Below are 11817 nucleotides of genomic sequence, written 5' to 3' on the forward strand. Positions count from 1 at the left end.
ATATCTTTCCCGACAGGTAAGATCTAAACCAGGCCAGAACTTGTCCGTGTAGACCAATTTGGGTTTCCAGTCTCTCCAAAAGAATGTGGTGATCGATGGTGTCAAAGGCAGCACTAAGGTCTAGTAGCACGGAGGACAGATGCAGAGCCTCGGTCTGACGCCATTAAAAGGTCATTTACCACCTTCACAAGTGCAGTCTCAGTGCTATGATGGGGTCTAAAACCAGACTGAAGCATTTCGTATACATTGTTTGTCTTCAGAAAGGCAGTGAGTTGCTGCGCAACAGCTTTTTTCTAAAATTTTTGAGAGGAATGGAAGATTCGATATAGGCCGATAGTTTTTTATATTTTTCGGGTCAAGGTTTGGCTTTTCAAGAGAGGCTTTATCACTGCCACTTTTAGTGAGTTTGGTACACATCCGAGTGGATAGAGAGCTGTTTATTATGTTCAACATAGGAGGGCCAAGCACAGGAAGCAGCTCCTTCAGCAGTTTAGTAGGAATAGGATCCAGTATGCAGCTTGAAGGTTTAGAGGCCATGATTATTTTCATCATTGTGTCAAGAGATATAGTACTAAAACACTTAAGTGTCTCTCGATCCCAGGCCCTCGCAGAAATAGCGAGATCCAGGACAGCTAAGCCCTGGAGGAATACGCAGATTCAAAGAGGAGTCCAGTAATTTGCTTTCTAATGGTCATGATCTTTTCCTCAAAGAAGTTCATGAATTTATTACTGCTGAAGTGAAAGCCATCCTCTCTTGGGGAATGCTGCTTTTTAGTTAGCTTTGCAACAGTATCAAAAAGAAATGTTGGATTGTTCTTATTTTTCCTCGATTAGTTGGAAAAGTAGGATGATCGAGCAGCAGTGAGGGCTCTTCGGTACTGCACGGTACTGTCTTTCCAAGCTAGTCGGAAGACTTCCAGTTTGGTGTGGCGCCATTTCCGTTCAATTTCCTGGAAGCTTGCTTCAAAGCTCGGGTATTTTCTGTATACCAGGGAGCTAGTTTCTTATGACAAATGTTTTTCGTTTTTAGGGGTGCAACTGCATCTAGGTATTGCGCAAGGTTAAATTGAGTTCCTCAGTTAAGTGGTTAACTGATTTTTGTCCTCTGACGACCTTGGGTAGGCAGAAGGAGTCTGGAAGGGCATCAAAGAATTTTTGTGTTGTCGAGAATTTATAGCACGACTTTTGATGCTCCTTGGTTGGGGTCTGAGCAGATTATTTGTTGCGATTGCAAACGTAATAAAATGGTGGTCCGATAGTCCAGGATTTTGTGGAAAAACATTAAGATCTACAACATTTATTCCATGGGACAAAACTAGGTCCAGAGTATGACTGTGGCAGTGAGTAGGTCCAGAGACATGTTGGACAAAACCCACTGAGTCGATGATGGCTCCGAAAGACTTTTGGAGTGGGTCTGTGGACTTCTCCATGTGAATATTAAAATCACCAAAAATTAGAATATGATCTGCTATGACTACAAGGTCTGATAGGAATTCAGGAAACTCAGAGAGGAACGCTGTATATGGCCCAGGAGGCCTGTAAACAGTAGCTATAAAAAGTGATTGAGTAGGCTGCATAGATTTCATGACTAGAAGCTCAAAAGATGAAACGCCATTTTTTTTTGTAAATTGAAATTTGCTATCGTAAATGTTAGCAACACCTCCGCCTTTGCGGGATGCACGGGGAATATGGTCACTAGTGTAACCAGGAGGTGAGGCCTCATTTAACACAGCAAATTCATCAGGCTTAAGCCATGTTTCAGTCAGGCCAATCACATCAAGATTATGATCAGTGATTAGTTCATTGACTATGACTGCCTTTGAAGTGAGGGATCTAACATTAAGTAACCCTATTTTTGAGATGTGAGGTATCAAGATCTCTTTCAATAATGGCAGGAATGGAGGAGGTCTTTATCCTAATAAGATTGCTAAGGCGAACACCGCCATGTTTAGTTTTGCCCAACCTAGGTCGGAGGCACAGACACAGTCTCAATGGGTATGGCTGAGCTGACTACACTGACTGTGCTATTGGCAGACTCCACTAAGCTGGCAGGTTGGCTAACAGCCTGCTGCCTGGCCTGCACCCTATTTCACTGTGGGGCTAGAGGAGTTAGAGCCCTATCTATGTTGGTAGATAAGATGAGAGCACCCCTCCAGCTAGGATGGAGTCCGTCACTCCTCAGCAGGTCAGGCTTGGTCCTGTTTGTGGGTGAGTCCCAGAAAGAGGGCCAATTATCTACAAATTCTATCTTTTGGGTAGGGGGAAGAAAAAAGTTTTCAACCAGCGATTGAGTGCTGAGACTCTGCTGTAGAGCTCGTCACTCCCCCTAACTGGGAGGGGGCCAGAGACAATTACTCGATGCCAACACATCTTTCTAGCTGATTTACACGCTGAAGCTATGTTGCACTTGGTGACCTCTGACTGTTTCATCCTATTATCGTTGGTGCCGACGTGGATAACAATATCTCTATACTCTCTACACTCGCCAGTTTTAGCTTTAGCCAGCACCATCTTTAGATTAGCCTTAACGTCGGTAGCCCTGCCCCCTGGTAAACAGTGTATGATCGCTGGGTGATTCGTTTTAAGTCTAATACTGCGGGTAATGGAGTCGCCAATGACTAGGGTTTTCAATTTGTCAGGTAATGGTGGGAGCCTTCGACGTCTCAGACCCCGTAACGGGGGAGGAGTAGAGACAAGAGAAGACTCAGACTCAGACTCGACTCGCTACATAATGGGGAAAACCGGTTGAAAGTTTCTGTCGGCTGAATGAGCGACACCGGTTGAGCATTCCAACAGTATTTCCCTCCAGAAGCCATGAGAAAGTTGTCCGGCTGCGGGGGACTGTGCGGGGGGATTTATACTAACGTTACTATCTGTACTTACTGGTGGCACAGACGCTGTTTCTTCCTTTCCTACACTGGAAATTACCCTTGCCTAACGATTGCGTCTGAAGCTGGGCTTGTAGCACAGCTATTCTCGCCGTAAGGCGATCGTTCTCCTGTATATTATGAGTACAGCGACTGCAATTAGAAGACATCATGTTAATGTTACTACTTAGCTTCGGCTGTTGAAGATGTTGACGAACCATGTCCAGATAAAGCGTCCGGAGTGAAAAAGTTGAATGAGGGAAAAAAGTTGCGATGGAAAAACTAAAAATATAAACGGTAATTAAAAACAAACAAACAAAAAAAAAAAACATTAAGTTGTCAGCTAGCAAAATAAAGTAAAGTTGGCAGCAAAACGCACAGCAACAAAATGCTAACTATTCTAGCTAACTAACTGGCTGAATAAGTCGACGACGGACTCAATCAAACTGTCAAAACTAACACAAAACTTTACACAACGTTAGACACGGACACGAATGATCTGCTTGGCGTGTTAACACACTGGTGGTTTGATGTAACCGAGTATTGGTGCTAAACCGTGTTATTGGAGGCTGGCATGCTAGTTGGCAATGGCGTCATAGGATTCGGTGCCCTGGATGGTATTCACGGAAGAATACTGTACCAAGTTAGCTAGCTGAATAAACTAAGTTAGTCTATTCCTAGAAACATTGAACCACTGCAGTTTACAACAATAATACATTCTAAAGTGGAAGTTGGGAGAGTTATATTTGAGTGTTTCAGTGAAAACGTAAGTGAGGGAGGCCCCGCTCTCTCGCTTTCCCAGATGTTTAGTTCATTTCATTCCAATCTCCTTTGCATTATTGTAGCCATTTTCTGTAGCCTGTCAACTATGTGTCTGTCTATCCCTGTTCTCTCCTCTCCGCACAGGCTATACAAACGCCTCACACCGCGTGGCACGCACGACCCACGTGGAGTTCCAGGTCTCCGGCAGCCTCTGGAACTGCCGTTCTGCGGCCAACAAGGCAGAGTTCATCTCAGCCTATGCTACCCTCCAGTCCCTTGACTTCTTGGCGCTGACGGAGACATGGATTACCACAGAAAACACTGCTACTCCTACTGCTCTCTCCTCGTCTGACTATGTGTTCTCGCATACCCCGAGAGCATCTGGTCTGCGGGGTGGTGGCACAGGAATCCTCATCTCTCCCAAGTGGACATTCTCTCTTTCTCCCCTGACCCATCTGTCTATCTCCTCATTTGAATTCCATGCTGTCACAGTCACTAGCCCATTCAAGCTTAACATCCTTATCATTTATCGCCCTCCAGGTTCCCTTGGAGAGTTCATCCAATGAGCTTGACGCCTTGATAAGTTCCTTTCTGAGGATGGCTCACCCCTCACAGTTCTGGGTGACTTTAACCTCCCTACGTCTACCTTTGACTAATTTCTCTCTGCCTCCTTCTTTCCACTCCTCTCCTCTTTTTGACCTCACCCTCTCACCGTCCCCCTACTCACAAGGCAGGCAATACGCTTGACCTCATCTTTACTAGATGCTGTTCTTCTACTAATCTCACTGCAACTCCCCTCCAAGTCTCCGACCACTGCTTTGTATCCTTTTCTCTCTCGCTCTCCTCCAACACTACTCACTCTACCCCTACTCAGATGTTAATGCGCCCGTCGCAACCTTCGCTCTCTCTCTCCGCTACTCTCTCCTCTTCCATCCTATCATCTCTTCCCTCTGCTCAATCCTTCTCCCTCCAATCTCCTGATTCTGCCTCCTCAACCCTCCTCTCCCCCCTTTCTGCATCCTTTGACTCTCTATGTCCCCTATCCTCCCGGCCGGCTCGGTCCTCCCCTCCTGCTCCGTGCCTTGACGACTCATTGCGAGCTCACAGAATAGGGCTCCGGGCAGCCGAGCGGAAATGGAGGAAAACTAGACTCCCTGCGGACCTGGCATCTTTTCACTCCCTCCTCTCTACATTCTCTTCCTCTGTTTCTGCTGCTAAAGCCACTTTCTACCACTCTAAATTCCAAGCATCTGCCTCTAACCCTAGGAAGCTCTTTGCAATCTTCTCCTCCCTGCTGAATCCTCCTCCCCCTCCCCCCCTCCCTCCCTCTATGTGGATGACTTCGTCAACCATTTTGAAAAGAAGGTTGACGACATCCGATCCTCATTTGTTAAGTCAAATGACACCGCTGGTCCTGCTCACACCCTATGCTTTGACTTCTTTCTCCTCTCTCTCTCCAGATGAAATCTTGCGACTTGTGACGGCCGGCCGCCCAACAACCTGCCCGCTTGACCCTATCCCCTCCTCTCTTCTCCAGACCATTTCCAGAGACCTTCTCCCTTACCTCACCTCGCTCATCAACTCATCCTTGACCGCTGGCTATGTCCCTTCCGTCTTCAAGAGAGCAAAAGTTGCACCCCTTCTCAAAAAACTACAGACCAGTATCCCTTCTTTCTTTTCTCTCCAAAACTCTTGAGCGTGCCGTCTTTAGCCAACTCTCTTGCTATCTCTCTCAGAATTACCTTCTTGATCCAAACCAGTCATGTTTCAAGACTGGTCATTCAACTGAGACTGCTCTTCTCTGTGTCACGGAGGCTCTCCGCACTGCCAAAGCTAACTATCTCTCCTCTGCTCTCGTCCTTCTAGACCTATCTGCTGCCTTTGATACTGTGAACCATCACATCCTCCTCTCCACCCTCTCCGAGTTGGGCATCTCCGGCGCGGCTCACTCTTGGATTGCGTCCTACCTGACAGGTCGCTCCTACCAGGTGGTGTGGCGAGAATCTGTCTCTGCACCACGTGCTCTCACCACTGGTGTCCCCCAGGGCTAAGTTCTAGGCCCTCTCCTATTCTCGCTATACACCAAGTCACTTGGCTCTGTCATATCCTCACATGGCCTCTCCTATCATTGCTACACAGACAACACACAATTCATCTTCTTCTTTCCCCCTTCTGATAACCAGGTGGCGAATCGCATCTCTGCATGTCTGGCAGACATATCAGTGTGGATGACGGATCACCACCTCAAGCTGAACCTCGGCAAGACGGAGCTGCTCTTCCTCCCGAGGAAGGACTGCCCGTTCCATGATCTCGCCATCACGGTTGACAACTCCGTTGTGTCCTCCTCCCAGAGTGCAAAGAGCCTTGGCGTGACCCTGGACAACACCCTGTCGTTCTCCGCTAACAACAAGGCGGTGACCCGATCCTGTAGGTTCATGCTCTACAACATTCACAGAGTACAACCCTACCTTACACAGGAAGCGGCACAGGTCCTAATCCAGGCACTTGTCATCTCCCGTCTGGATTACTGCAACTCGCTGTTGGCTGGGCTCCCTGCCTTTGCCATTAAACCCCTACAACTCATCCAGAACGCTGCAGCCCGTCTGGTGTTCAACCTTCCCAAGTTCTCTCACGTCACCCCACTCCTCCGCACACTCCACTGGCTTCCAGTTGAAGCTCGCATCTGCTACAAGACCATGGTGCTTTCCTACGGAGCTGTGAGGGGAACGGCACCTCCGTACCTTCAGGCTCTGATCAGTCCCAACACCCAAACGAGGGCATTGCGTTCATCCACCTCTGGCCTGCTGGCCCCCCTACCTCTGCGGAAGCACAGTTCAGCCCAGTCAAAACTCTTCGCTACTCTGGCAACCCAATGGTGGAACAAGCTCCCTCACGACGCAAGGACAGCGGAGTCACTCACCACCTTCCGGAGACACTTGAAATCCCACCTCTTTAAGGAATACCTGGGATAGGATAAAGTAATCCTTCTACCCCCCCTTACCCCACCCCAAAGAGAAAAAATACATATATATATATATAAACAAATACAAACAAATAAAAAAATAAAAATCATATTGTAAAGTGGTTGTCCCACTGGCTATCATAAGGTGAATGCACCAATTTGTAAGTCGCTCCGGATAAGAGCGTCTGCTAAATGAAGAAAATGTAAATGTAATGTTCTTATCTTCTTGCTGTTATGTTCTTAACTTCTTCCTGTTATGTTCTTATCTTCTTGCTGTTATGTTCTTTCTGCACTCAGGGATTGTTTTGTTCAGGTAAGCTTTTGGAGAGTTTTTACCTATTTCTCTGTGCTCTAAAGCAGGGTGTACACTACACGACTTTCAAAATCCTAGCATCGCTGAGCCTTAAATGACAATCTTGCCTGTAGTTTTTTGTCTTACTAACGTTGTGGTATGCACACTACACGATCTGGCACAGACGGGGGTCACACACTACACGTTTCTTCACTTGGTCATGAGGATTCTTCATACCACCACGCTGTCTCGCGAAAACAATGATGTGATTAGATTGTTAACATAGCTAGAAAAAAGCAGCCTCAAATGTGTTCAGTCAGACATTCAAACCTGCCATATATAGTTGAAATATCTAGCCAACATTTTGAATTGAATAACATTGGTTGTGAACTTCAGAGCTGTAATGATTTGACACTTTGGCTTTGGTTAAAGGGAATTATAAATGCATACTAGTAATAGTCATGGCTCCTGCTGGAGAGTCTAAACACATTCTGGGTGATGCGAAACAACGTCATCATCTAACTGGCTTCTTCTCTGGCGGACGCTCGTTGGCTTTTGCTGATCACCTTTCTCAAAACTTGTCGTTGCACATCTCACACTACAAGAGCATTGCAGATTTTGTGCAGATAAAATAAAACGTTTGAAAATATCGGGATGTCTGGGACCAGAGCACGTGAGCAGAGTTGAGCCCTACCTGGACCTACCATTTGGATGTGAAGTCTTGAAACCAAACCATATGGATTTGAATGAAAAGTATTTGAATAAACATGAAAATGTAACGATCCCGGCAGTCTGAGTCGGGTCCTGTCTGGTGACTAGTTTTTCCTGTTCGTGATCTCCAGTTTCCCGAGGGTTCGGGAACGCTCCGGGGAGCTCTCTTGTTTTCCGCACCTGCATCCCATCAGCAATCTGCACACCTGGTCCTGATCATCACCCTTCTTAGGCTCTGGCCAAACATCCAGTTCCTGCCGGATCGTTAGCCATGAACAGTAGGTTTATCAGAGTATCAGTCCTAGAGCTTCTAGCGTTAGTTTTGTTGTTTTGTACCTTGTTGGTTTATTGTTGACTTACCTCCGTTTTTGTTCCATCTCCAGTCACTCGTCCGGAACCCTCACCCCTACCTCTGCCTGATGGTCGGCGGCTGCCGAGCCATCATTGGACCAACAACTGCACCCTCAACAACTCATCCACGCCGCCTCGCTCTGTTCCCTGGATTATCCTGCACCGTTTTGAATCTGTAATAAACCCTCACCTTCGTTCAACTCTCCTTGTCCTGGTCTGCTTCTGGGTTCTGTCTGAGGGAACCGTGACAGAACGATCCGGCCAGTAATGAACCCAGCGGACCTGGACTCTGTTCGCCATGCCATTACCCATCAGGAGAAGATGTTGGGCCATCATAGCACGGTACTACAGGAGATCGCGTTGTCAGTTCGGAACCTTTCTACCGGTCTGACGGAGGTCCAGAACCAACGCAAGTTTCCGGTGGAGGATCCACTACCGGTTTCACCCATCTCGCCTGCCGCTTCTGGAGCTGTGTCCTTCCGTGAGCCCGAGGTTCGACGCCGGATAGATATGAGGGGGAGCTGGGAAGATGCCGTTCCTTCCTTATGCAGTGTGGATTAGTGTTCGATCTACAGCCCAACTCTTATGCCACAGACAAGGCTAGGATAGCCTTTGTGATTGCGTTGCTGCGTGGTCGAGCGCTGGAGTGGGCTTCAGCCGTTTGGGAACGACAAGACCCTGCATGGCTTCATACCAGGGGTTCACGGCCGAGATGAGGAAGCTCTTCGACCATTCCGTCCGAGGGAGGGACGCAGCTAGGCGCCTGTTTTCGCTTCACCAAGGAACTTCGCAGCGTGGCCGACTTCGTGATCGAGTTCAAGACGTTGGCGGTGGAGAGTGGGTGGAACGAGGAGTCTCTGCAAGCGGCCTTTTACCAGGGTCTGTCGGAGCAGCTCAAGGATGAGTTGATCTCCTATCCGGAGCCTAGTGACCTGGACAGCTTGGTAGCCTTGTCTATTCGGGTGGATAATCGAGTCCGAGAGCGAAGGAGGGAGAAGCAATGGGGTCCGTCCAATCGATCAGCTTCTCAGTTCCCAGTCGGGTCGGGTGGTGGACCAGAACACGTCGATCATTCTCCACCACAATGGATTAGTGGAGAGGTCCTCTCTCCCGATTCTGAACCCATGCAAGTGGGGCGGCACGGGTTAACCAAGGAGGAGCGTCAACATAGACGTAAGACCAACTGCTGCCTCTACTGTGGTAGCTCGGGACATTACATCTCCACTTGTTCCCGGCGGTCGTCAAACTGCCCGGCTCGCTAAAGTTGGGAGGACTTTTAGCGAGCCAGTTTCAACCTCTCAGTACCTCTGTCAGACCCCGTTTCCCGGCTACCCTTGTGAACAGGAATCAGAGCTTAGCGCTTAACGCTTTTATCGATTCAGGTGCCGATGGAAGCTTTCTTGATGCCGAGTTGGTGGAACAGCTGGGGCTTTCCAAGGAGCAATTGCCGGAAGCCATTGAAGCGACCACTCTGAACGGCAGTAGTCTGGCACGTATCACGATGAGGACTGAACCGGTTAAGATGCGGTTGTCGGGGAATCATTCTGAGATGATTTCATTCTTCATTCTGCCGTCTTCCCATGTTCCTCTGGTCCTTGGATACCCCTGGCTGAAGGAACACAATCCCACGTTCGATTGGGTGACGGGCAAGGTAACGAGTTGGAGCCTTGATTGTCATGCTAACTGTCTCAAGACTGCCTGCCCCCATTCGGTTCCCAGTCAGGTGATTGAGGCTAAACCCCCAGATTTGTCCCTGGTTCCCGAGACATATCACGATTTGGGGGAAGTTTTCAGTAAGCAGAAGGCTCTGTCACTCCCTCCCCACCGACCATATGATTGTGCCATCAACCTGGTTCCTGGAGCTGTCTACCCCAAGGGAAGGTTATACAGTATCTCCCGACCTGAACGTGAGGCGTTGGAGACCTACATCAAGGAGTCCCTAGCTGCTGGTCTCGTTCGTCCTCGTCATCACCCCTGGGGGCAGGATTCTTCTTTGTGGGTAAGAAGGATGGCTCTCTTCGACCGTGTATTGATTATCGGGGGTTGAATGACATCACGGTCAAGAACAAGTATCCCCTGCCCTTGATGAGTTCTGCCTTCGACTCCTTACAGGGTGCTACGGTGTTCACCAAGCTAGACCTACGCAATGCGTATCACCTGGTCCGGATCAGAGAGGGGGACGCAGTGGTTGACGGGTTTCAATACACCGATGGGTCACTTCGAGTATCAGGTGATGCCGTTTGGACTGACCAATGCTCCAGCGGTATTCCAGAGTATGGTGAACGACGTCCTGAGAGATATGATCGGTCTCTTCGTGTTTGTTTACCTGGATGACATTCTGATCTTCTCGAAGGAACCTTCCGACCACGTCCAGCATGTCCGGCAGGTTCTGCAGCGATTGTTGGAGAATCGCCTGTTCGTGAAGGCCGAGAAGTGCGAGTTTCACGCCCACACGACATCCTTTCTCGGTACATCATCTCCAGGGGAGAGATTAGGATGGACCAGGAGAAGGTTAGAGCGGTTCTGGAATGGGCCCAGCCCGGTACGAGATTGCAGCTCCAGAGATTTTTGGGGTTTGCGAATTTCTACCGCAGATTCATCCGGGATTACAGCCGTGTGGCCGCTCCATTAACTGCCTTGACTTCCAGTATCAGGACCTTCAAGTGGAATCCGGAGGCGGATCGAAGCGTTTCTGGATTTGAAGAGGCGATTCACCAACGCACCGATTCTCTCTCAACCGGACACGGCCCGTCAGTTCTGCCGTTGAAGTGGACGCGTCTGATGTGGGAGTGGGCGCCATCCTGTCGCAGCGATGCTCCACGGACAGTAAACTCCATCCCTGCGCCTACTACTCGTCGCCTTTCGCCTGCGGAGAGGAATTACGATGTGGGTAACCGGGAGCTTCTCGCGGTGAAACTTGCCTTGGAGGAGTGGCGCCACTGGTTGGAGGGGGCGGAGCAACCGTTTATTGTCTGGACTGACCACAAGAATCTTGCTTTACGTGCAATCGGCTAAACGTCTCAACTCCCGTCAGGCCAGGTGGGCGTTGTTTTTCGGACGATTCAAGTTTGCCCTGACGTTCCGACCTGGATCTAAGAACGGCAAGGCGGACGCCTTGTCCCGGATGTTCTCCAAGACGGAGGAGAGTGGGTCCAAGACCGAGACAATTCTCCCCCGGAACTGCGTCGTGGGAGCAGTTATGTGGAAGATTGAGGAGGAGGTGCTGGCGGCCCTTCGGACTCAGCCCGGTCCCGGTAACGGTCCACCCGGTCGGTTGTTTGTGCCTGAGTCGGTTCGTCCTGCTGTCCTCAAATGGTCCCACGCCAGCAAGATGGCTTGTCACGCCTGGCGTGGCTCGGACAATGGCGTTTCTTCGCAGACGTTTTGGTGGCCTGCCATGGCCGAGGATACTCGGGGTTTTGTTGCTGCCTGTCCAGTGTGTGCGCAGAATAAGAGTACCAATCGGCCCAGCTCTGGACTACTTCATCCCCTTCCTATTCCCCGGCGTCCATGGTCGCATCTGGCCCTGGACTTCGTCACTGGGTTGCCCGCTTCTGAGGGGAACACGGTCGTTCTGACTATCGTGGACAGATTCAGCAAGTTCGCCCACTTTGTGCCAATTGCCAAGCTTCCTCTGCCTCGGAGACGTCCGAGATCCTGGTTAGGGAGGTTTTCAGGGTCCACGGTTTGCCCAGTGATATCGTTTCCGACCGTGGCCCTCAGTTTACCTCTGCTGTCTGGAAGTCCTTCTGTTTGGCCATTGGAGCTACAGTCAGTCTCACATCTGGTTTTCACCCCCCAATCCAATGGTCAGGCGGAGAGAGCCAACCAGAAGATGGAATCCACGCTACGCTGTCTGGTCTCTTCCAACC

This window comes from Coregonus clupeaformis, unplaced genomic scaffold (assembly GCF_020615455.1).
Source record: "Coregonus clupeaformis isolate EN_2021a unplaced genomic scaffold, ASM2061545v1 scaf0185, whole genome shotgun sequence".
NCBI classification, from domain to species: Eukaryota; Metazoa; Chordata; class Actinopteri; order Salmoniformes; family Salmonidae; genus Coregonus; species Coregonus clupeaformis.